The sequence below is a fragment of the Vicia villosa genome, linkage group LG2 (genome assembly GCF_029867415.1).
Source record: "Vicia villosa cultivar HV-30 ecotype Madison, WI linkage group LG2, Vvil1.0, whole genome shotgun sequence".
NCBI classification, from domain to species: domain Eukaryota; kingdom Viridiplantae; phylum Streptophyta; class Magnoliopsida; order Fabales; family Fabaceae; genus Vicia; species Vicia villosa.
The window spans coordinates 88,576,746-88,604,671 of NC_081181.1; the positions used below are offsets into that span (position 1 = coordinate 88,576,746).

The 27,926-nt window shown below is 33.7% G+C and overlaps 1 long non-coding RNA gene across 1 annotated transcript; it reads left to right on the forward strand.

Moving 5' to 3' along the window:
• The first annotated feature begins 5,164 nt into the window (after positions 1 to 5,164).
• Positions 5,165 to 7,120, forward strand: LOC131646396 (uncharacterized). The gene is made up of 2 exons (XR_009297471.1): positions 5,165 to 5,954; positions 6,606 to 7,120. It is a non-coding gene; the product is annotated as an uncharacterized LOC131646396 (long non-coding RNA).
• The last annotated feature ends 20,806 nt before the right edge of the window (positions 7,121 to 27,926 follow it).

A 27,926-nucleotide genomic window follows, 5' to 3' on the forward strand; every position in this document is an offset into this window, starting at 1 on the left:
GTAATGCAGCCATTGTTCAAGATGATTTCGAATCATCTGATGTCCTTGTGGTTTCGAGCAGTGACTCTAGGAAGGAGTGGATTATGGATTCAGGTTGCACTTGGCACATGACTCCAAACAAAGACTTGTTCGAGGAATTATGTGATCAAGATGGTGGATCAGTACTGCTGGGAAACAATAAAGCTTGCAAAATTGCAGGTGTTGGATCTGTGAGATTCAAACTCCATGATGAGTCAATAAGGTTGTTGACTGAAGTCAGGTATGTTCCTGATTTGAAGATAAATCTACTTTCTCTTGGCGAATTCGACAAGAAAGGATATGTTTTCCAAGGAGAGAAAAATATCCTAAGAGTCATGAAGGGGTCGAAGGAAGTCTTGAGAGGCGTGATGAAACAAGGCTTGTATACCCTTGAGGCTGAAGTTGTAAGTGGTCCGACAAATGTTGCATCCACGAAACGTTTGTCGAAGACAGAAATCTGGCACATGAGATTGGGCCATTTCAGTGAAAGGGGTCTGGTCGAATTAGGGAAACAAAATCTGCTTGGTGGAGACAAAGTCGAAAAGATGAAGTTTTGTGAACCATGTGTACTTGGAAAATCTTGCAGGGTGAAGTTCAACAAAGGCAAACAAAGAACACATGGATCCCTTGATTACATCCATGCTGATCTTTGGGGGACTGCAAGGTGTCCATCACATTCAGGAGCAAGGTGTTTTTTATCCATAGTAGATGATTATTCCAGAAAATTATGGGTATTCATCCAGAAGACTAAGGATGAAACTTTTGAGAATTTCAAAAGTTGGAAGACTCTGGTTGAAAATTAGACTGGCAGAAAGGTCAAGAGGTTGAGAACCGACAATGGCCTTGAATTTTGCAATGAGGCATTCGACAGTTTTTGTGCTGCCTCTGGTATTGCAAGGCACAAAACTACTGCAGGTACTCCACAACAAAATGGTTTGGCTGAAAGGTTTAATCGAACTATTTTGGAGAGAGTCAGATGCATGTTGACTAGTGCTGGACTAAAGAAGGTGTTCTGGGCCGAGGCTGTTTCGACAGCAACATATCTGACAAACAGATGTCCTTCGACAGCGTTAGATATGAAGACACCTGAAGAAGTTTGGTCGGGACATCCACTAGATCTCGACAAACTGAGAGTATTTGGCTGCCTAGCCTATGCTCACATTAGGCAAGATAAGGTTGAACCTAGAGCTTTGAAATGCATGTTCATGGGATACCCTGAAGGAGTCAAAGCTTATAGGCTATGGTGCCTAGAGCCAGGTCACAGGAGGTGTATCACCAGTCGAGATGTAGTTTTCAATGAAGCTGAAATGGCTTTTAAGAAAACTGATGATGTTGGTCGAAGTACAGAAACATCTGACGAAGAGCTAGAACAGGTAGAGATTCCTGTTGAGGTGGAGCATGTTGATGCTGAATTGCATATCCCTGATGAAGTCGTAGAAGAAGCAGAAGATACTGAGGAGGATGAGGAAACTGACGATGACTACCTATTGTCGAGAGATAGGTCGAGAAGAGTCATCAAGGCACCTCAGAGACTTGGGTATGCAGATCTTATAGCTTATGCCTTAATCTCTGCAAGTGAGGTTCTAGACGAAGAACCTAGAGACTACAAGAAAGTTATGAGGAGTTGAAATAAGACTGAATGGCTGAAAGCCATGGATGATGAGATGAAATCTCTTCATGATAATCATACTTGGGAACTGATCAAGAAACCTGTTGGGGCAAGGTTAGTCAGCTGTAAATGGATTTTCAAAGTTAAGGAAGGAATTGAAGGAGTGACGTCGAAAAGATACAAGGCAAGGTTAGTTGCAAGGGGTTTCACTCAGAAAGAAGGTGTCGACTTCAATGATGTGTTTTCTCCTGTTGTGAAGCATAGGTCCATTCAAATGTTGCTTGCCATGGTGGCACAGTTCGATCTAGAACTGGAACAGATGGATGTGAAAACTGCGTTCTTGTATGGTGATCTAGATGAAACGATCCTGATGAAGCAACCTGAAGGGTATGTCGAAAAGGAGAAGGAAGATTGTGTGTGCAAGTTAAAGAGATCTTTGTATGGGCTGAAACAATCTCCTCGACAGTGGAATAGGAGATTCGACAAGTTCATGGCACGCATAAGTTTCATTAGAAGTCAGTTCGACCACTGCGTTTACTTCAGATTTTGACCCGGTAATTCATTTTTTATTTTGTTGCTTTATGTGGATGATATTCTCATAGCAAGCAACAATGTTGAAGATGTGACGAGGGTGAAGGCTGAACTCAATAAGGAGTTCGATATGAAGGATCTGGGAGCTGCTTCCAGGATTCTTGGAATTGACATTCGAAGAGATAGAAAGAAGTCGAAGTTATGCTTATCTCAAGAGGCATATATACGATAGATTCTCGAAAAGTTTGGTATGTCGAATTCGAAGTCAGTTGTGACTCCAACAAACCCTCAATTCAAGTTGAGTATTGATCAGTGTCCCAGTACTGATGTCGAAAGAGCTTATATGAATAGCATCCCATATGCTAATATAGTTGGTTCTTTGATGTATGCTATAGTCTGCACTAGACCCGACATAGCATACGCAGTAAGTCTTGTAAGCAGGTACATGGCGAATCCTGGAAAGGATCACTGGCAAGCATTGAAGTGGATTTTAAGGTACATAAATGGGCCTCTGAATAGAGTCCTAATTTATGGTGGAGCCTTAGGTGAAGATAGTAAAGCAGTAATCGAAGGATATGTCGACTCTGATTATGCAGGTTGTATGGATTCCAGAAAATCTATTTCTGGATATGTTTTCACTATGTTTGGCACAACAATTAGTTGGAAAGAAACACTTCAGAAGGTTGTTGCTCTATCAACCACTGAAGCGGAGTATATTGCCTTAACTGAAGCTGTGAAAGAAGCATTGTGGCTTGAAGGTTTTGCAAAGGAGCTGAAACTTCAAGGTCGAAGTATCACTGTTAAATGTGATAGTCAGAGTGCAATACACCTGTCGAAAAATTCAGCCTATCATGAGCGAACTAAGCACATTGATGTGAGACTGCATTTCGTCAGAGGAGTAATCGAGCGTGGAGAAGTCCAAGTGCTGAAGGTTTCGACTGAAGACAATGCTGCTGATATGATCACCAAGACATTGCCGAGTTGCAAGTTTTTCCACTGTATGCAGTTGATAAAGCTGCATGAAGAAAGCTAGTTTGTTCCCTTGATGTTGTAGAGTTACATCCAAGGTGGAGATTTGTGAGATATTGGATCGAACTCTAGTATGGCCGAAGGGTAGCTTCTTGGTTCTACGGGATTAAGCATGAAGTCGAAGGTTGTTCACATGCTTGTGTCGAAGATGCTAGGGTTGTTAGCATGTTAAATTAGGTTTAGTGTTTAAACCCTAATTTGTTAAGTTAGCTTGTTTATTAAGTTGGCTTGTGTAATGAGCCTTGTGGAAAAAGCCCATTAGTTAGTATGTTAGGTTTTATTATAAATAGCATACTAGTCTCTCATCATTGCTAAGCTGCAAATCCTAATTTAGGGTGAGAGAGGTTATTTGTTATTCTTGTAAACTTGTAATCTTGTTTTCTAAGAGAAAATGAAAGAATAGCAGTTATAACCAATTCTTGTGTTCTTCTTCTTCCTTGTCCTTTATTCTTCCCTTGCATTATACTTTGTTTTTGGTATTGAATTCACAACACTATTTTTATAGTAAGTGTCAATTGGTAGATAATTTTTCTTCGGGGTGTTTTGTTTTCCCACCCTCTTTTTTTAAGTTCGGTTGAGAATTTGCTTAAAGAAAAAAAAATCCCAACAAGGAAACTCTCAAAAGAGTATTTATGCCTCAGTGTGTGTTAACTATAAAGATGAGATATGATGGAAGAAAAATTCTATTTCTATATTAAATCCTAAGGCAAGAAAGTACTGATATGGTTTTCTAAGATGAAAAGTTAGAGGAAGAAATCCCTAAGGAATTGCATGTTATCGTTTCTATCATAGCCACCACATTCTTTGATGTTACGTTGATGAAACTACAATGATAATTATGATGAGATATTTATACATTTGGTACTACATGAAATTGTATTGTCTTAAAATGAATTACTTTGAAAAATCCAGATGATAACATGGTATTTCACAAGAGAATCAAAACACTTTTGAAAGAGAGAATTAAAAGAAAAAAAATCTTAAAACAAAGCTTTGGAAAAAGAATTATCTTAGTCTTTTAAAGCTAGTGACCTCAACTCTTACAAGTACGAAAGTGTTTTTCCATACCTCACTAATAAAATGTATTTAAAGAAGCCATATTCAAATCTCTATCGGATTAGCAAGAAAAACAAGATAGATTCTAAATTTATTGACGAGTCGTCTTCTAAGACACATGATCCAAAACTCATGATCCAAGTGGAATGTGCTTTTATTGTATAAATGTAGGTCATAATAACAAGTTTTGTCTTATAGTGAAAACATAGAAAGGCTTGAAACCTCCCAGGAATAATCCAAAAGATTCAAGAAAATATGAGTACCGAAAAATAATATTGTCTATGTTGTAGATATGCTTAGAAACTAGGTTGACACACATGTTTCAAACCAAATTCTAAAGGACTAATGCAATGTATCATTTTGAGGAAACCAAAAAGGAAAGGTTACAGGTTCGGTAACAATTTCATTCACCACATATTGATAATGTCTTTACAATAAAAGGAATAAAGCATAACCAACTAAATATAAGTTAATAATAAAAGTTACATTATTTTCTTTAATTAAAAAAGTCTTGTAAATTTAAAAGTCAAAAGTATCACCACTACAAGTATGAAATACTTTGTTTTTCTACAAATTTTAATTAGAAACTCACAGGAAACGGGTTTTTATGCGGTTTTTTCTTTCTGTTATTGGTTCTAGCTAAACTTTTTGTGGGATCCAATGTTAAATCTTCAAGTAAACTCACAGAAAATATTCGTTGATTAATCTGTAGTAAATTCCGCAAATAAAATAATATAAAATTCTTATTCCACAAATAAACCCGTAGCTAATATATTTTTAAATTTAAAGTAAATTAAACTAAGACAATCTAATGCAGTAATTCCATGTGATTACTCTTGAATTTTACTAAAATTATACCTACAGTTAATGACTCACTTCCACTAGGTATGAATTGCTTCTATTAAACAAGATAAACATACATAAGCAAGCACCCCTAATGACAGCGCTTTTTCTGAAAAGCGCTGCCATAAGTAAGAATTAAAAAACACGGACATTGGATACAGGAAAAGCGTTGTTTAAAGTTGACATACGAGAGCGAAGCGCTCTCTAAAGGGGCCTTTACCAGCGCTTTTCAAAAAGCGCTCTCGTAGGCCATTTAAGTTTTTAAAAAATAAACAGAAAACCCCAGATCCCTAATTCATTTCACGATTCCTTTCATGAGACCTCCAAGTCCACCGCGCGCTTCAATTCTTGTTCATCTTCTTCTCCGTTCATCAACTCCAATCTCCCCAGTCCTGCTCCTCCCAAATCCTCTTATCAACCTCAAATCCCAAAACCTCCTTCTTCGTCTTCTTCTTTTGCTCCACCTCTGTCTCCTCCTTATACTCGTCCTGATAACGCTAACTCTGGATTCAGACCGGCTCCGAATACTCTAAGGAAATGCCAGTTTGCTCTCGTGCACATCAACTGTTCGACGAAATGCCATAACTAACTGCGTTTAATTTATATCCCTTCGTTTCAGGAAAATCTTTTTCGCATTCGTTAGACTTTCGCCGACTTCACCTACTTGAACCACTGGGTAGTTAAAGACTACTTCCATCTGGTGGACTCCATCAATGCTTTCAAGTCTCGGATTCAAGCTCTCTCCAATGAGCTGTTGGCTGCCAAAATCGAAGAGTTTCGCTTCCGGCTTGGGCGAGGGGAGATACTTGCTGTTTGGTGGGTTTTTTCTCAGCTTTATGCTAAGAACCTTGTGTATAAAGGTTTTAAGGTATTCTCAATTTCCATTGCTATCATTCGATATCATGCATGTTTGAAATGACTGTGCATTTGATGGAATCACAGTGTTATATTGCTTCTGTTGGAATTCTGAAATGAAGTTTTTGCTTAAATTATGTTGTTGGCATTATGTGATTTTGTCAAATTCGTGGCCAATCTGAACGGACATTTAGATGGATTATAACACTGTTTGATTGTGATTTTTGTATTTATGTGAATATGTTAGCAGTAATTAGTTAGATCTGATATCAATTTTTGTATTTTTCACACTGTTCATCACTCTTAGTTCAGACATGTAAGCTAGTTATTATTTTCTTATTTAATTGCATCTATGAACTTAATGCCCCAAAACCTTCTTTGATTTAGTGTATTAAGCTGGTTTTGGATTAATCTCTTGTATATTCATGTTTATCAGAAACACTAATTAGAGGATGGAGTTGTAAAATGAACAAATCATTTTGTTTTAGAGCTTTTTCAAGCTATATCATGGAGTTGTCAAAGTAGGGAACCCTACCCAGCCATTCTTTACCATCAAATACCCATATTTGCATACCAATTTGAGTGGTTTGAAAAAAAATTCCTTTATTTTTTCAAATAAAAAATGATTGTTTCTTGCAGCTCACTGTATTATCTGTTCTTTCAGATAGAAATGGATGAGGAGTGTTTAAAACATGCAATGGATTTGAGTGGATTGTTGCTTCTATACTCTTCATTAGGAGATGCTGAAGGAATATCAAAACTTTCAATTCTTGCTAAAGAGCAAGGAAAGAACAATGTTGGGTAAACTTAAAGACTGCCTTCAATTGTTGGTAGAAAGGTTAAATTCTACCGTTGTACTCTTTCATTAACGGCGTTACTTAAATGGGTGGTGGGAAGGTGCGAAGGTGGGTTGGTTAAACTGTGATTACAAATTTTGATAGTGTCTATTTCCTCTTCTATCAATATATGGTTCACAATGTCAGCAGAAGCTATATCAGCCTTGATGAATTTGAACTTTGGTGATGAAGTGCATGGTTGAAGATTCTTAAAAGTTGAGCAATAATCTAGCTTATCAAGAGCTATAATATTGTAGTTAGGGTATCTTTTGATTAGCCTGGTGGTTACATGGGAGGCTATGAAACCAGCAGCACCAGTTATGAGAATGTTCTTTGGTTCATACATTGTTGCTTTTGTCTTATTGTTTCTCTAATTTCTTTGTCTTCTTCAATGTTCTCTTTGAAAAAAGAATCAATGATTTTACCTTACATGAGATTTTTGTATGGTGTGGTCATGGGATGGTGGAGAGAAATGGAAGCAATTGGTGTGGAATGATGAGAAAAGAAGAGAGAGAAATGAGTAAGATTTGATAGAGATTAACTAGGTTTCTAAAAATCTACTAGGGGCTATAAGTTACAAATAGGGGTGTAATCAGATCGGTTTGGACCGGTTCTTGGTTGAAAAAAGATCCGAACCAATGATATTTCCATCGGTTTGGTTTGGTTCGGTTTTCAGCATTTTTCAAAAATGGAACCGAACCAAACTAATCGGTTTGGTTCGGTTTGGTTTAGTTTGGTTGATCGGTTTACAATGTTTATTTTTTAAAATATTATATTCATCCGTATATTCTCCATTATCGTGTTTTTTGGTGTATTTTATACTATTATTTTTTAAAACATTATATTCATCCGTGTATTCTCCATTATCGTATTTTTTGGTGTATTTTATACTATTATTTTTTAAAATAATATGTTTCATGCTATATTTGTTCAAACAAATTACAAGTTGCTCTTATTCTATACGAAATAGTGACATAATTTCCACTGCATCATGAAATAAATTTCCTATCAAATATAAAAGTTAACACTTAGTATCAGAAAGTTGAAAAGGGATTTCAAAGCTTAACATATAGAATATAACAAAACGCACATTCATTAACATGTTTCACACCTCAAACACACATCAAAACTATTTTGTAACAATATCTAAATGAGTTTTGATGAATAAAAAGAAGGTACAAAAATATATGAAAATTAACAAAGAGAACTTGAGCACGAAGAAGACGACAATAACATATCATAATGACGGTAGTGAAAGGAACAATAGTTGTGGGCAGCAAGAGCAGCAGTTCTGTGAAAGCATAACTTTTGTGACTTATGGTTTCTACTGTCTATGTTTTAGAGTTTGATTCTAGATGCGTGTTTTGCTTAAAGGATGGAAGTGTAAACAAAGATGGATAATGGTTGGACCGATAAAAAATTTGAGTTTAATGATGGGTAGAATAAAATATTTAGAGCGTCATTATTTCCATTGGTTCAGTTCATCGGATTGGCGGTTCCTAAAAACTAAATCCGAGAATCGAACCAAACCACATCGGTTTTTATTGGTTTGGTTCGGTTTTTGAACCAAACCAATAATAATCGGTTTAATTTCGGTTTGGTTTGGTTTGGATTGTCGGTTTAATTGGATTTTTTTTATTCGCTTACACCCCTAGTTACAAACGTGGATAATGATCCGAAAAATGGTTTTAAAGCTTAATTTAGTTTTCAATAGTTTATTAATTACCTCTCGCATGTTAATTCCATGATTTTATGACCCTTAAATTTAGAATTTTGGAACAATGTACTTTACAAATCATGTTTGTTTAAAGAAAATGTTTAGAGACACTTTTAAGAAGAATTAAACCAACTTTGCTTCAACAATCTTCTATATTGATCGATCATGACCAACTTATGTATCTATATGAATGGGTTTTACTTTTTAGAAGATAAAACGTCACAGTGGGTCACAATTAAAAATCTCCATGAGAATACGCCAAAATTAAAGTATAATTCTGCTGACATTGTGAACCATATATTGGTTGAAGAGAAAATGCACAGGTTTACTGTTATCGGAGCAGAGTCGTAAAACTGCTGAAGAAAACTACGCTGTTAATCCTCTTGACGCTGATGTACGTATCGTTCTTCATTGTTAACCTAATAATCTTGATATGTTTGTTTTTCTAGCTCAGGTTTGTTAGAATTGATTTTGTTTGTGGAATTGATTCTAACTGTGATTCTTATATTCAAGTTTATTGTTGAAATGACTTTAACATAATTTATCTTAAATTCATGGGTTAATAGCAATTCCATTAGACTAATTAGTCTATTATGTCTTTTAATGAAATATATATACTTTTTAACGTTAATATTTTTAATATTATATATTGTAAATAATTATTACTGTAAGTAAATAATTAATATTTATATGTTAATAATTATTACTGTAAGTTTATAATATTATATGTTTTTAATGTTAATAATTATTACTGTAAGTTTATAATATTATATATTTATATGTTTTATATATTTATATGTTAATAATTATTACTGTAAGTTTTTTAATATTATATGTTTTATAAGTTTATAATATTATATTTTTAATATTATATGTTTTTATATGTTAATAATTATTACTGTAATTAATATTTATATGTTTTATTATAGTGATATTTTTTGTAATAAACTAACGTTAATATTTTTTGTAATAAACTAACGTTAATATTTTTTTATAAACTAACGTTAATATTTTTTTGTAATAAACTAATGATATACTAATGTTTTTAAAAGTATATATATTTTATAAACTATACGTATATATAATTACAAACTATTAATATGTTATAAACTATTAATATATATACTTTTATATAAAATACATTTATATTAAAACTGTACATATAAAACTGAGTAATAATTAATAAATTCATAATAAATATTAACGTTTTATTTTTTTATATAATATATTAACTTCTCAAATTTATAAATTTCTAAAAAAATTGAGCAATATTAATTTATATTAGTTATACTAACTTTTTATATTAGTTATTACATTTAAAAAAGTTAATTAAAAAATTAAATAAAACATTAAATAAAAAACTTTAAAGAATTATCAATTTATAAAAATTAAAAACTTTAAAAGTTCAATTAAAAAAAAAATCAAACTTATAAAAATTCAGACTTAGAATAATCCATGTATAAAATAAAATTCAATGCAAATATTAACAAATAATAACAGCTAGCCTAGTGGTTTGGTGCTTTGTATTGTGTAAATACACTCCTGGGTTCGAATCCCATAGGAGTTATGTTTTAACATTTAGTTTCTATGTTTTACAAAGTCCACATGGATGCCACCTTGCAAGCTATCCCTCGTCCAGTCAGCCAAACAAAGAAATCCCCCACGTCCAGTCAGCCAAACAAAGAAATCCCCCACGTCCAGTCAGCCAAACAAGGGATAGGGGGTTCTGAAAACAGAATCTGTGTTTTATAAGGGGCGGTTTACAAAAAAAAAAACTTCAGGGGGGCAAAACCGAATCTCGCCCTAATGGCAGGGGGGTGAATTGCTATTAACCCTAAATTCATTGTAAATTGAAAATCAATTTTAGAAAATCAATTCAGTTTTCAGTTTGATCCATTTTTCACTAGTTTGCTGCACATTCGAAAGTTGTTGTGTGTGAGAAGTGGGAAATTGTAGCTTTCTTTTAGTGTGTTTAGGTCTTTTCCAACGTAGAAACAAATGTATGCTCAATCAAAATCATTTTTCGTCACAGTAGAGATAAACAAGAGATAATGTGTATGAACGTTGTGTGTATTTTTATTTATATAGAATCTTACCAAGTGGGGAGAAGCTTTGATTGAGTTGTCGTCATTCCAAAATCCTACGGATTCTAAGAAGAATTCTAAGAAGATGATTGAAGGTATATCTATCATGAGTGAAATCAGGGATGATTTTTAATTGAAATTTTTTGAGATTAATTATTTTGAGTTTTTATGGGAACTGAACTTACAAACTAATTCTAGATGCACTTGCTAAGTTGGAGGAGGCTTTAGTGATCAATCCAATAAAGCACTACACTCTTTGGTGCTTGGGGAATGGCCTCACGTCTTGTGCATTTCTAACTCTTGATTTCAGTGATGCAAAGGTTTATTTTGACAAGGCCTATGAGTATTTCGAGAAAGCTATTGACGTGGTAATGTATTTGCTGTTATCTTCTTAACTATAATGACAGGCTGAGATTGTAGTTGTTGAAGTTTATTAATGGTGGATTATGAAATTGTAGGATCCTGAAAATGGACTCTACACACAATTGATGGGGTCATGGCTTGGGATGTATATCTTATTATAAAGTAGTTTACTAATGTCAGGTTTAATTTATCTATTATTTACTATATGGTTTATCTGAAGTTTTAATGGTTTACTTTATTATTTACCGAGTCAGATTCTGTTGTTTTAATATTTAGTAAGACTTATGTACAATTAAATAAATTGTTTGGAGTGTTTGTTCCGTAAATCACAATGCCCGCTTATACCAGATATTGTGGGTTTTATTTATGGTTAATGTGTTTGTATGGAGATAAGATTAAGTAATGTTAAGGTAATCAAATTCGATTGGAGACACCAAATGTGTATTTTTACTCTGTGTGTTGGAATTTATATGGCTCCCAAAGGATAGTAAAGCCTCATTTATCCCTTACTATGGTTTGTTAATAATGATTGAGTAGTTACTAAGTTATCGTGCAATCTTGTATGTTTATCTGAAAGGATCTATCGCTTTTGTCAAAGTTTTCTTAATTCATTTAGAAATTGGTGTTGATGCGTTCTAGTGTTTTGTGTATGATTCCACCTTTGATTTAAATTTATAATTGATCAATATGTATTATACTCCTTTATTAACTTTATTTTTTTTCTTCTTATTCTTATATGTATACATACGATGGACAATTGAAGATAAATTAGAAGTCAATTATGGCCATCGAGGAGTCACGTTCGACTCGAGAGAACTAGTTTTCTTAGGGGGAAAATAATCTGTGTGTGTATATATATATATATATATATATATATATATATATATATATATATATATATATATATATATATATATATATATATATATATATATATATATATATATATATATATATATATATATATATATATATATATATATTTGTGTTGTATTTTGTGTTTTGAGAATTTAATTGTAAACTTATCTTCTAGAGCACTTATAAAATTAGTGATGTTTTATTTGTATTTTGAGAATTTAATTGTAAACTTATCTTCTAGAGCATTTATAAAATTAGTGATGTTTTATTTGTATTTTGATAATAAATATATGCAATACTAATTCATAAAATGTTTCATATTAAATGTATTTTTTAAAAAATTTTTTTGTTTAATATAATAAATGTATTTCTCAAAATATTAGTGAGAATTTGAGATACGTCAAAATATTATAAATTATAAAAATAATAGGTTTATTAAAAACACCAACGAAAGCGCTTTTTCAGAAAAAGCGCTGCCTTAGGCCTATATATGAAAGCGTTTTTTAAGAAAAAGCGCTGCCTTATGCCAATATATGAAAGCGCTTTTTAAGAAAAAGCGCTGCCTTAGGCCTACCTACGCCAGCGCTTTTGCCTAAACCAAAAGCGCTGCTAAAACCTATAGCAGTGCCACCTACAGCAGCGCTTTTAAGCGCTTTTAAAGCCCAAAAAAAGCGCTGTCGTAGGTCTTTTATGGCATAATGAGAAATCGCAAAAAATCAAGAGGGTCATTACACCACTCATAAAAGTTACTGTACAAGCGGTTGGATCCTATTTGTAACCACCACTAAGAAAACATCTTAATCTTGTGGATGATCTCTTCAATATCAACCACTTCATTATGTTTGAAATTAACTTACATGTGGTATTATTGCATAAAAAAATTATATGTGGTTTTTTTTTTCAATAGGCAATGGAATTAAAACCGAAGTATAAGGGATACTCCAACCACTTACAAGAGCAACTACATCTCAAAACAAAAAAGCGGTAAAATATTCCACACGTGGAAATTACAATTTTCCGCTAGCTTATAACTAGACAGAAGCCAATTCCAAGCATTAAAAATTACATCCGACATACATTCGGTAAAGCTAATCGAGTCATTTTTGAAAATAATAGCGTTTCGCCTAATCCAAATGCTCCACACTGTTGCTAACCAAATTACCGCAACTAGCGATCTATTGGCTAGACTCCTCGCTTCTCAAACACAAAAACAAAACCCTTAAACTCCTCCAAAGATAAACCGTCGACGGGACCAATCCACTCAAACACCTTTCTCCATATACCCGCCACTACACAACAACATCCTAACAAATGCGAAAGACTTTCCTCCTCTGTAGAGCAAAAAGAGCAAACCAAATCACTATTATCCAACAAAATTCCTCTCCTATATAATTGGTCCTTAGTAGCTATTCTATTGTGAATGATTCCCCAACCAAAGAGAAGAACTTTAGGAGGAACTTTTACCTCCCAAAGATGATTTGCAGCTTTGATTATAATTGGATCAAGAGGAGGCCCGGACATCTTGGCTTTGAACATGTCGTAACACGACTTAACAGTGAAAACTCCATCCGAATTGAGGCGCCGCGCGAAGGAATCCTTAATATTCTCACTAGGAAGAATATGTTGAATGCTAACAAGAAGCTCGCTCCAAAGGAACGCTGAACCGACGCTGCTGTCCGAAAGCAGAGCTGCTACCACGCTCCAGGACCAGCCAGCTGCTGTCTAGAGTCAAGACCCGGCTACAGGAATGCTCCGATCAAAAGCAATGTCGAAGAATTAAGTGATTTTCCATTAATGTTCAGTTTCTCCAATCAAATTTTTTATGAACTTTAATAATGGAATTAAGAATTTTAATATATTTTTTTCATTGTGTATGTTGTGACTTTTATTAATAAATAAATTAAATATTAATTTTTTTTATAAAAAATAATTTTAAATAAAATAAAATTTTCTAATTAATACTACAAAATTATTTAATAATAAATTAAATATTTATATTTTTAAGGGTTAAATAGTGTTCACCCCCCTGCCAAATAAGCGATATTCGGTTTTCCCCCTTATTAAAAAAAAATTTAGCCTTTGCCCCTTGACAAATAAAGATTCTCCAGAGGGAAACCTTAATGAGGGAGATTCCATCAAAAATGCCTACGTGTAATGGATCTTCTGGCTTATGTGGCATGGTTGTGACACGGTGGCAGTGTCTCCCTCTATAATTTGGGATTTAGGGTTCACGATGTCATCTCATTCTGATTTTCTTCCATTCTTGCTCCTTCAATTTCTTCAGGGCCAATCGTGGGTGGGTTTATTCCCAAATTTTAGGGTTACGCTATCTCTTCTTCTTGATTCCAGTTGCTTCATCCTCTCTTCGTGATTCCAGTTGCTTCATCCTCTCGTCGTTCATACTCTCACCTGTGGAAATGGAAACCAGTAAAAGTATCGGTAGCTGCAATTCCTACACCTCCAACGTGAATTTCAAGATCCCCACATGTGGATGCAGTCGTCCCATGAAGATGTGGGTAGCCAAGACGTCCAAGAATCGCGGACGGAAATTCTGGAAGTGCAAGAATGCAGGAGTAAGGTTTTAGGTATTTCATTTTTTTGTTAAATGGGTTTACTGAACATTGAATAAGATTGCTGTTTTGTAATTGTTGCAGATGGAGAATAGTTGTGATTTTTTTATTTGGGATGACGAAATCAGCAGTTCGGAACATTTATGCAAGGACTGTGAATTGGCAAATATGAAGGTTAAGTTGATGGAAGGAATTCTGGAAAAAACCAAATTGAAGCAGGCTGTTTTGAAGAGAAGCATTTCCCATTTGAAAGTGGCATTGTTTATGTCCTGGTTTTTGTTTGGTGTAATGTACACATATATGTAATGAAATGAATTCATATTTGAGACAAAAGATGTTAGTGACAGTTATATGCAATGTAATGTGTTTTGGTTGTTCAATTAATGTGATTTAGTATGATTCATTAAATTCTTATAATTTGTTGAAAAATTTGGTTGATAATGTAGCATAAAATTACTTAACAGACAAAATGGATAACAAAAGGACAACCATTGTACCAACATTGTACCAAAATACATCATCATTGTACCTCCAAAAAAAGCACATAAACAAAATATTGAAGTTCACTAGCATTATACATAACTAGGACTTATACATAATCATGACTTAATAGTTCTTCTTCAGTTTCTTCTTCCGATGCCTTGACTCATCATTGTTATCTTCATCAGTCACTGATATTGGTTGTTCAGAGCTAGCACCTGGGCCAGTTATTGGTTTTTTAAACCAGAACAACTTCTGTCTTTCACTTGTCCTCCTCTTGATTGGCTTGGTAGGTGACATCTTTTTCTTACCTCTCCTTTGTGAGGTTCCATCCACAGCAGAGCATTGGGTAGAGTTAAACTCTGGCAGGCTTGAGATCACATCATCAGTGATATCTCCAAAAAAATCAGTCTGATGTGCATCAGTTTGAACTCCATCTGTTGCAGCAGTTTGGACTCCATCAGTTGCAGCAGTTTGGGCCACATCAGTTCCACCAGACTCAGCTCCATGAGTTGCATCAGTTTGAACTCCATCTGTTGCAGCAGTTTGGGCTACATCAGTTGCACCAGACTCAGCTCCATGAGTTGCAGCAGTTTGAGCATCCAACTTAACCTTTTTCTACATGAATGAAGAACAACATTTGTTAATTTCATATACAGGTTGAAAAAACATTTTGAGTTGTGATAGGGACTAGACATACCTTTCTTTTAAGTGCATTAGGATTCTGAGTTGTGCTTTTGCAAGTTTGAGCATTGTGACCAAATTTGTCACAAATGGTGCACCTATAAGACACACCTGGTAATCTCCTTCTTCTAGCACCTTCTTCTCCACACTCCCTAATCCTTAATTTCTTAGGCCTGCCATGACCTCTCTTGTACATGGGGGGCATTATTGGATCAGCTTCTACCTCAGGCCACATTTCTTCACCATTTATTGGACTTATAGGAAAACTATAACATATGGCATACTTGTCCCTATGATAGCAACTGTCTACAAAATCTTCTGGATTCTGTTGTCTGAAAGATAGAGTAGCAATAGCATGTCTACAAGGGATGCCAACTAGCTCCCAGAAATTACAAGTACAACTTCTCTTAGCAATGTCAACTACAAACTTCTGACCATTATATGAATGATTCACCTGAAAGGTCTCTTCCATTGCCCAAGTGGGCAACCAGTGCCCACTTAGCATGACTTCTTTATCAAGCCTCTTCCTAGGTATTGGCATTACTTTATGAGGCCATTTTTTTAGTTTGGCTGATGAGGCAGAACATCTATTCATCAAGTACAACCTAATCCACTCACACATGGTCAAAATAGGTTTGTCTCTTACACTTAAAATGGTAGTATTAAATGATTCAGATATGTTATTCATTAGTACATCACATTTAGGGTAAAAGGAAAAAGCATGCTTACACCATGACTTTGGAGGAACACCCATTAACCATGTCCAGGCATCAAGATCTATCAACTTCAATTCATTCATCTTTTGTAACCAGCCTTGGTAGTAAGTGGCTTTTTGCAGCCTCCATCATTAGATCTCTAATGAGTGCACCCCCTCCAAATTTTTTCTTGAAATTGGCATATAGATGCCTTAAACAAACCCTGTGCTCAATTCTTTCAAACATCTCTTCAAAGACTGCAACAAGACCCTGCAAGTTGAATTACATTAGTAACACACAACAATAACTATAGAGGTTGACAAAAGTCTCATGAAAACATACCTTTTGTTGGTCTGATATGAACACATATCTGTTGCTCTGGCCCACATCATTCATCAACAGCTCCAAGAACCACTTCCAGCTTTCTTTTGTTTCTGTCTCCACAACTCCAAAAGCAAGTGGAAAATACTGATCATTAGGGTCCCTCCCTACAGCAATTAGCAACTGACCACCATACTTTGTTTTAAGATGGCATCCATCCACTCCCACAAAGGGCCTACATCCATTAATGAAACCCTTTTTACATCCCTCAAAGCAGAAATAGAAGCAACCAAATCTTGGTGGGATTGTTGGATTAGGCCTTTCAACAGTTATAGCCAAAGTGTTTCCAGGGCTGGCCCTAATAACTCTGCAGCATACCTCCTCAATATTGCATATTGCCTATCTGCATCTCCCTCCAACATCTTCTTGGCTATGAGTTTTGCTTTCCAAGCCCTACAAACAGTTATACCTACAGAGTAATTTTGCCTCAGATCTTGTATAATATCAGTGATCCTGACATCCTGTGAGGTCTGCATCTTCTTCAAAACAATCTTAGCCACCCACCTTGAATTTGCAGATTTATTGTCTAAAACCCTAGCACAAGTGTGTTTGTCTACAATGGTTTTTATAGCAAATGTCCTCTTGTGGCCCACTTTGGAGCATAGCATTAAAAACCCACAAGTGGCCCTACACACCACCCTAACCCTATCGCTTTCATTTTTGACAAAAGTAATTTGTCTCCCATTTAATACAGACCATTCACGCATGGCATACCTAAATTCATCTAGGGAGTTGAATTCCATACCCCACTGAAATTTAAAATCCTTATTTAAATGCTCCTTTTTGAACTTTTCAAACTTTTGGACTTTAGCTTTCTCACTATCAGACAAATCAGGATCAGAACTTTCCAACTCATCACTAACATATTCATCTTCCTCGCAAGGTTTCTCTTTACTAACACTAACATATTCAGCAACTTTTGGGACATCTTTCTGTGGTAAACTTATATCTATCCCCTCAAAACCATCAACAAGCGCAGTGGCCCTCTCATCTTCACTATCACCTAGCCCCTCAACCTCGTCTTCATCACTTCCTTCCATCTCACCAACCTCATTAACACACCTAAGAAGTCTTACGGTTGCTCCAATATCTACAACATCATGCTCTATAAAAAGTTCCCCGTCAATTCGATTCACACAGTTATATGCAGCAAAGTCATAACAATCATCATCCTTTCTAATCTGAAAATAATCTTCACATATTTCACGAATTAGAGTCCAGATTCTATATGTCCCTTCACGGTAACCCCTACCCATCACCAACCTATGTATACTATCCAAGGTAAACTCTTCTAAACGGAGTCCCGAAACTAACGACGACATACCACCTCTATAAATCGTACGACCGTCATTCAGAAACACAAACTCCCCACCATATTGGATTACAGCACTGAACTTATCGTTAAACTGAAATCAGAATAATCATACATTACAAAAATCCAGCATTGATACTAATCTTAACTGAAAAAATGAAAGACTAGGTACACATACCTCCTCATCACGAACGGAGGTTCCTCCTTCTTCGTTCTTGTTTGCATGCCTGACTTTCTTCTCCGTCTTGGACTTTACCGCCTCCTGCTCCTTTTTCTTCCTTTGCTTGGACTGTGACGGCGGTTTGTTGGCCTTTGACGGTGGCGGAACATTTTTCTTACACGCACGCTTCTTCTTCCCCATTTCAAGTTTCTAACAATGTTAAACCCTAAAATTGCAAGGGGGATTATGTATATAAGGATGAAGAAATATGAGGAGACACTGCCACCGTGTCAAAACCATGCCACATAAGCCAGAAGATCCATTACACGTAGGCATTTCTGCTAGAATCTCCCTCATTAAGGTTTCCCTCTGGAGAATCTTTATTTGTTAAGGGGCAAAGGCTAAATTTTTTTTTAATGAGGGGGAAAACCGAATATCGCTTATTTGGCAGGGGGTGAACACTATTTAACCCTATTTTTAAAAAAGTACATTGGGTTAGTTGGAATGATTTATGCCTTCCGTTTGAGAATGGTGGTCTCGGTTTTAGAAGATTGGAAGATTTCAACAATGCGCTTCTATTGAAGTGGAATTGGAGAATTTTTTGGGCTTCTATTTCTTTGTGATTTCGGATGTTGAAGGCGAGGTATACGGATGTGAAGCTTAGGGCTACTTTTGGTGTCAAGAACAAAGTGAAGGATCGGCCATCCTCGGTGTGGTGGGTGGACATTTCCTCCATGGGGAATAAAATACCGGATGATTTTTTTGCTAACAATTTTAAATTTCATGCAGGTTTTGCTCATTCAATTTCCTTTTGGAATGCTCTTTGGTTAGATAAGGGCATTTTAAAGGATCTTTTCCCGAAACTTTATAGTATTTCTCTATTGCAAGATGCTTCAATTGGAGCCATGGGTGGGTGGATAGATGGTTGTTGGACATGGGGTGACCTTGGAATTCTGGCCTCCACGGTTTCTGCTTCGGCTGCTGCCTATTTGGATCTTCACCAGCTACTGTCGGTAGCTTCTGCCACGGGTGAACAGCCGGATACGGCATCCTGGCAACGCATGGATGATGGAATTTTTCAGTTTCTTCTTGTTATAATGTCCTCTGTAGAAAGTATATTTCTTTTGTCCTGAAAAATTGCTATGACTCGGCTTTTGTTGCTATTTGGAAGGTAGAAGTTACGTTAAAATTAAAAGCGTTTGGATGGAGATGCTTTCTCAACAAAGTCCCAACTAAAGACTCGCTTTTGAATAGAGGTATTCTTAATTCTTCTTCGAATTTAGAATGTGTTTTTTGCGATGACTTTTATGAGTCTTTGCAACATTCTTTCTTGCTTTGTCGGAATACCGCTATTGTTTGGAAAGAGATGGCCGAGTGGATAGGATTGAGTTATATTTGTATTTTAGACTTTAAGGAGAATTTCTAGTCTTGGAGCACTTTTTGTCGAACTAAGAAGGTCAAAAGAAGAAAGGAGGGAATTGTTTGGCTAGTTATTCTTTGGAGTATTTAGTTGCGTAAGAATGATATAATTTTTAACAACTCTTCTTGGAATTCAAGAGATGTAGTGTGGAGTTGTAAAGCGCTTATTTGGAGGTAGTCGTATATCGGGAAAATTACTCATCCCAATTGTAATTTCTATGAGTTTAACAATAACCCATTGTTTTACTTAAGTTAGGATTCAATCGGTGTGTAATTTTCTTTGAAGGGCTCTTAGCCTTTGTACTTTGTTATTGGTTGGTTTCTTATTAATATATTTCTTGCCTTTAAGAAAAAAAAAAACAACAATTATAATAAAATTTTAATATTTTTCATACAACAACATTTTCGAAATTAATAATACAGTTTTGAAAATTAATATTTTAATAGTTACAATATAAAAAACAATGAACTTAACAATGATGAATGGACGGAAGTGAGCAAAGGAGGGCGTGATAGAGGAAAAAACCAAAGGAAACAGAAAAAGTCATATGTAGCAATGGGTTTGAAACACTTGGTGTGAATTCCTTAGTGTTTCATTAAGATATTCCATGATCATAGCATGGAATGTGCGGGAGGCTCAATAAAATGGAAAAGGTTAGAGAGATTAGCTCCTATCTTTTAGAAGTAAACTGACATAGCAATTTTTATTGAAACTATAGAGTGAAGAAAAAGAAAGTTGAGAACATTAGGAAGAGGTTGAATCTTCGAGGCAACTATTTGGATTACTAGAATAATCATGGAAATGGTAGAAACATGTTCTTAAACATTTCACAAAATATCAGGAAGAGCCTTAAACATTGTTCTTATGCAAATCAAAATAATAGCCACGTACATCTTGCTCTTAAATATAGCAAAATAACAGCCATATAGAAAAATAACAGAATGTTCATGATAGTAAGATGTACATGACAGAAAACATATATTGCAAAATACACATTAGAACTCGACCATCCTAAAACTATTCTTAAGTTAGTTGTGTAGGAGGTGGTCCCTATGATGAACATCCTATCTCAGTTATAGCTTTTGTCTTTGTCTTCTTGGCCTTGGTCTTTGTCTTTGGCTTTGTCTGAGTATTGGTTATCTTTGCCTTCTTGGCCTTGTTTTCACCCTTTGGTATTGCTCTTTCTGCAGTCCTCTTTCCCTTGCAACTTCTCATGTTGTGACAAAGTGCTTCACAAAGTGCAGCACATGTGGGTTTTTAGGCTCATCATTTGTCTTCTTTGTTGCACATATTTCAGCTAGCTATTTCGACCATCTACATCCTATAAACTAATAACACCCTAAACTCATTCTCACTATTACAATAATATATTTCATGACAAAACTTTTACCTCATCCAAAAATAAACCAAGGTATAATATTAAGGAGCGCCATGTTTTTTTTAAAACAACATAATCCCTCGGTTTTTAATATAACCGAGGGGACAAACAATTTTGGACATACTTTGAAGCCCAACTATTGAAGTTTATGTTTTTATTTCTTTATAAATGTAAACTAAAATTATTTATTCCTTTGGTTTCCTTAATAAAATCAACATAAAATAATCAAATTATACTATAAAAGCACTCGTTAAATAAATTTTATATGTTATCCTAATTTATATGTAGTCGCCTCACACTCGTACGTATCATTCTTTGGGGATGAATTGCAAGACAGAAAAAACTTCGATATTCTTCTATCTTGAACAAAACATTTTTTCTGCCCTTATAATCTATCTCACATATTGGTGATGATGTTTTTTTTGTTGGTGTTGTTGTATTTTTTGAATAAGCTTACAATGTTGTCAATCAAAGAAAACATTACTTTTTTTCTTATGTTGACAATATTGAGAAATTTATTCTTAAAAATGATGTAAATTTCATGCAAAAATTAGTGACTAATAAAAAATTAAAATGAAAACATGACATGCTACTTTCAATTTTTTTTATCATTCACCATTTTTGCTTGAATACTAGTACTTCGGTTTTTTACTAATTACCGAGGGTTACCATATTTTATTTTATTTTTATATTAAAAAAGTAAATACTTTTTCCCTCAATTTTTTAAAAACACGGAGGGATTTCGTTACACATCCACAATAACGAATCTATACCCTACACTTATAAAGAAACAACGCTCAAGATATTGTCAAAACATCAATCCGCAACAAACTATCTACATTCACCTCTATATATCTTTCTTGTGAAAGCATTTGCCATGAAAACATTTTTTCAAAATAATAAAATCTTGGAACTTAAAGAAGTTTAGAAAGTTATTTGTGATGAATTGTATGTGTAGAAAAAACATTTTTCAAATTTAGAACATATAACTCCTTAGTTAGAGCAAATAACTCCTTATAAGTTGGATGCATTCAATCCTTTTTTTGTTTTATATCAAAAACAAATGCAAGCAAAAGCCATAAAGATTATTCAACATCCAGCATTTGATCTTCCCTAAAATTCAATGATTCGAAGATCCAACATTGTATCTTGATTGACAAATTAATTTTTACTTTAATATTTTGTGTAAACAATGTAATATTATGGATAAATAAGATGGTTTATCATGCTCTTAAGGAAGCACAACAGATTGTTCATAGGAGGAAAGTGTTTTATTTTTGGTAATATGGCAAGACCTGGATGAAACTGTTTATGATAATATAGTAATATGTTCTTCCGTCCATTTTTCTGCTTTTTTAATGTTGTTATTCCTGACAATCTCAAAGTGTTGTTCTTCTCTTTATCACTCAAAGGTTTCAGGTATAATTCTACCTATCTGATGTAGAAAAATTAAACTTGTAAATTAGTGAACTTCGATTGGTGAGTAGAACTATATCGAAGAAATTCAAAAAGATATATGATTTAAATTCGAAAACCAACATAAACATTTATTTGTTAAAAGTTTATTAATTGAACTCTGGAATTTTTTTTTTATAAGCAACTTTTGTATTCAAAATTTAAGTAGTAAGGGTACTCAAACTCAAATAAATAAAATAAGAATATAACCTTTACCAACCAGACCTACTATTTAACTCTGGAATTTCTTTAAACACAGTTTTCACTTGTTTGTACTTAATAATGCATAGTCGTGTTGGCCGAACCCAAGAGTTCTCCCAAACACTTCATTGAAAAGGGACTATTTTTTCTAATGGATTTAACACCAAATAGACAGTGTATTGCATGAAGCGTTCAAAGGAACTCTAAGATTCAATCAACAAACAATTTAATCTGCTCACGATTATCCTTAGCTAATGTTCTATATATAGTACAGAGAAGTTGTGTTCAAAGGACAAATAAATGTGAAATTTGAGTGGCAATTCATGAAGTTAGTTTTCCATCATTCATCAATGAACATGGTCAGGATGTTTGGCAAGAGGAAATGAAGATATCATATTTGTGAAAAAGTAAATCATGTCACTTTGAGAAATCTTGAAAAAGATCCCACCTCAAATTCTTATGGTCTAGTCTTTTTTTTAGTAAGCAAGATATCATTAAAGGGAGAACTAAGGGTTCTCCAACCCACTTACAAAAGAAACGGGATAAACCCGACAAAAAAAGGAAAATTACACACCAATTACAATCACGAGAGATAATACAAAGGATTCATACTAAACTCATAGAATGAATAATTGGGATGTGTAATTTTTCCGCAAAACGACCATTTCCACACCAAGAGCTTGATATTCCAAACGGCGTTGTTCACATTCCAAGGCTCCTTCCGGAAACACGACCCGTTTCTAATCAACAATATAGTCCATGTAGTAGCTATCCAAACACTACCCGACTTTCTATCCTTTACCTTTAGTCTACGAAAAAAATGGTACCATTCCATAAAATTTGGCCGGCACTCCTCTTCTAAATTAACCCCTTTACCCACCCAAAAAGCTATCTCCCTCCAAATATTTTTAACCACCAAACAACCAAAAAATATATGATTACTACTTTCCGAACAATGTCCACAAAAAATGCACTTAGAATCATCCGAAGAAAAAGACATACCTCTTATTGCCAAAAGATCTTTCGTCGGAAGTCTATCATGGAAGATTCTCCACCCGAAAGCTTTTATCTTGAAAGGTATTTCCATTTTCCACAATAAATCAAACACCTCCGCATGATTAACCGGAGGACCAAACGGAATACGGAGCCTATCATAAAAAGCATAGCAAGAAGCTACCGAAAAATTCCTATCCACATTTCCGGACCATAACGCCAAATTTTTTCACTCTTCCAATCTCTAAAAGCCTCCTCCAATTCTTATGGTCTAGTCCTGTTCCTTTAAGAATAAAAATTCCTCTAAATGTATGAGATCACACACTTCAATGTATTTGATTCCATTTAGCACTTGTGTGATATTTTGCATCTCAAACATGGAAGAATAGAGTGTGGTTACTGGATAGTGGAAGTCTCATTTACTTTGTTCAATGTGTCGTTTAGGTTCATTTCCTTGCGTGTGTGTATATCCATTTTTCTTTGGAGGACTACCTAACACTAAGTTCATATATAGGAGTTTTGAAGGAGAGAGGAAAGGAAGACTTTCGAAATCTAATTTTTTAAAAATATTTAAAAATATTTGACATTTAATAAAAGAGGGTTTATAATACTAACATAAATGATATTTAAAAAATTTGTGTAAATCCTTCCTAATTCTAAAAAAGAAAAATTCAATATAAACTTTTTGACTTTTTAAAATTAAGAGGTTTTTTGAATTATATATATATATATATATATATATATATATATATATATATATATATATATATATATATATATATATATATATATATATATATATATATTAAGGGTTCTCCAACCTAATTACATTGAGAAACGAGAAAGTCCGACAAAAAAAAATTACAAACCAATTTTAAATACGACAAATACAGCAAAGGTTCCTTACTAATTAAATTCGTAAAAGGAATGAGTGGGTTGAGTAATTTCTCCACAAAAAGACCACCTCCACACTAAAGTAATAATATTCCACACCGAATTGTCTGTATTCCAATCCGCATTCCGAAATTAAACCTCATTCCTTAACAGTCAAATTATCCAATTAGTAGCAAGTCAAATAACACTTAATTTTCTCACTTTCACCTTTTGAACTTTACAAAACGAGTGCAAATCCATAAAAGTCGACAAACATTTTTCCTCCTCCACCCCCGATTTTCCTATCCAAAAAGCTATCTCTCTTCAAATTTTCTTAATCATAAGACAATAAAAAATAGGAATGGTCTCGGTTTTCCAAAACTATACCACAAAAAGCACACTTTAAACTATTTAAGGGAATAGAAATACCTCTATACACCAAAAGATCTCACAACTAGAAAAATTGAATATAGAGACGGGACAAATCTGTCTCTGAAACATAAAAAATTTATCGCTGAGCATGTTAGAGACAGAATTCGAGACGGATCAACATCCGTTGTTAATTTGTCTCAAAGTGTTTAGAGACGTAAATTTTGTCTTGTCTCTGCCCATAGACGGATTTTTTCCGTCTCCGGTGATGCAGTTCCTGCGCCTGTATCTTTTATTTATGTCCGTCTCTATCAGAGACGGATATAACTGTCTCTAAACCTTGTAATTCTTTCTCCACTACTACATCTCAAACACATACAATTTCGTCTCTACTAAAATATTATTCTTTATTTTTATTTGAATATCTATACTAAAAATTTTGGATTATTTTTTTATACACTTAAATAAAAAACGTCAAACATAGACATAAATTTAATCTATCACTACATGTGCTTACATATCATTAAATAAAATCATTATATGATATTAAACTTTAACATGCTCAAAATATGAAAAGATCATATATTTGATCTAATAAATATCAAATAATCAAGACTAAAATTCATATTCAAAATACATGTTGTGATTACAAATCATTAAGTAAAGCATTCCATGATATTAAACTTGAACATGTCTAAAATATTAAAGACCATATATTTGATGTAACAAAAATCAAAGTAAATAAGAATAAAGTTCACCATCACCCATCTCAATATTTTCATTATCACCTTCTCCTTCTGGTTCTGGTTCAAGTGGAGAGTTTTCGCTCCTAATGCTCCATCTTTTGTTTTAGCATTTATTGTTCAAGATTCTTTTGCTCAAGTTCGCAAGTTAACACTTCAATCTCAGCATCCATAGAAGCAACTTTATCTGAAGACACATCACTAGGTATAAAATATGATTTTAAAGATTCTTTGATAGTAGCAGCTTGAGATCATAATCCAAATATGCATCCTTTCTTGTTAATGCCTCCTACAACTTCCATGTATATATTGTTATCAGATTGTTGGGTAGATTGCTCGCTGATACCCTCACCACTTTGTGAGTTTTTCTCAAACATTTGAGTTTGGTATATTTCCTAAAAAAATAGACAATTAGTATTTATTTATATTTATAAAAGATATAAACAAAAGTAATGAATACATACAGCTATTTAGGTTGTTCTTCATTAAACCACTCATTTGGCTTTCTCTTAGGCCTATGAAGTCGTTGATAAAGCTCAAAACATGTTGGTTCTCTATGCAATTCCATCCTCTAAAACAATAAGCAACATATACATTAAATTAATGTAAATATATTTAAAAAAACTACATAACATTGATAAGAATAACTAACCATTTTTTGGCATGTTCTCTATCGGATATAGATCCTCCGCTATGCACATTGTGCCCAACTCAAAAATTTTTGTTTTGTTTATTAATCGTAGAAATGTTTTTCCACTTTTCACCTTCCCAATGAGCCTTTAATTTCTACAAATTATCTTCATCAATCCAATTACCTTCATCCTCACCATGACGAACTTTGTACAAAGCATCTTTTAAGGCCAATGATCCCCTGCTATTAAAGCTTTTCTTAATATTATCTTCGTCCTTCACAATAAAAAATATACAATAAAGGAAATATTATTAGTCCTGTAAGCATATGTACCATAACCTATATGATATGTGCAAGTAACCAATGTGCAGAATCATATGATATGTGCCAGTAGCCAATATACAATAAAGGAAATATTATTAATCCTCAACTAAGAACACTAATATTAAATTCTAACTCATATGTGCAGAATTATAAAAGTCCAGTAACTAATATACAATAAAGGAAATATTATTAAGAAGGGTAGTTGCTTTACTAGGTTGAAAACAAAAGCAATAAGAGCATCCATAAATTAACAGACGAAAATCAAGTTATTGTTAATGAAAGTTCAATTTTGAAATCTCAATATTGGAAGGAATAGTTCACGGAAAAAATATGAAGTGCTGGAAAACAAATACTAAGGAACCTGAGAAAATTGATTATGTTTTCAAACATTACTAGAAATTTCAAGTAATTTATGAAATTAATCAACACAGTTTAAAGTAATTTATGAAATAAATAAAATTTAGAACAAAATTTTTTTGTTTGTTTTGGGATTATGTCCTTTCAAATCCACAAATCTCTTTGTTTCAAGCTTGCTAAAATGAATATTAAACCTATAAGTAAGGGATAGAAACAAAATTGAAATTGAAGAAAAATAAACTATCCTCAATCTCAATAAATAACGAAAATGAACGAATATGAGACATGAGATAAAATGACTTAGATTATTAAGAAAGACCTCATGGGAAAGGAATTTAGATGAAATTATTAGAACAAAAGTTGAATAGATGTATTACCAAGATTTGGAGGCTTGCAAACTAAAGAAGAGGAATCATTGTTGTAACCAGAAATCAACAAGGGTGACCATATAGATTGCAAGAAAACGTGAAGAGGAAAGTGTTTAGGGTTTTGTTGTTTTAGTTTTGAGAGTTACTTGAAATTTCACGAAACAAGAATGGGGAAATTTGGAGCCTTAGGATTACTTCAATGATTATGAGAGGGAGATATTAGAGCATTCTAAAATTTCTGATTTTTAATTTTATACAAATAATCATATTTCACATACGAATAATTGTAAATAAATGTCACACTAATGATGTTAGTGTAGTGGATGTGGTATCATAATAAAGCCTGAGATCACTAGGTCGATTCATAGGATTGGCATTTTTATTCTTTCCTTTATTTTTAAATATTATAATGATTTTTTTGAACGAGACCCCAACATTTTATTCTTTATTTTACTTTGAAATATTATATTGTTCTTTATGAAATTAATATTTTAAAAACGAATCGAAAATCAAATCGGTAAAATTTTTGGTTTAATATTAAATTGATTCAACCGATTAAATATATAGTTGAATTGTTACAAAAGCAGGTCAAAGAGATTAATCTTCAGCATTACTATTGGGATGCAAATATGTGTGCTGACGCTTTGGCTAAACATGGAATTATTCTTCAGGGAAAGTTCTTAAAGTTTGATTCGTGTCCTACTTTTCTAAGGAAATTGTTAGAAAATGATTT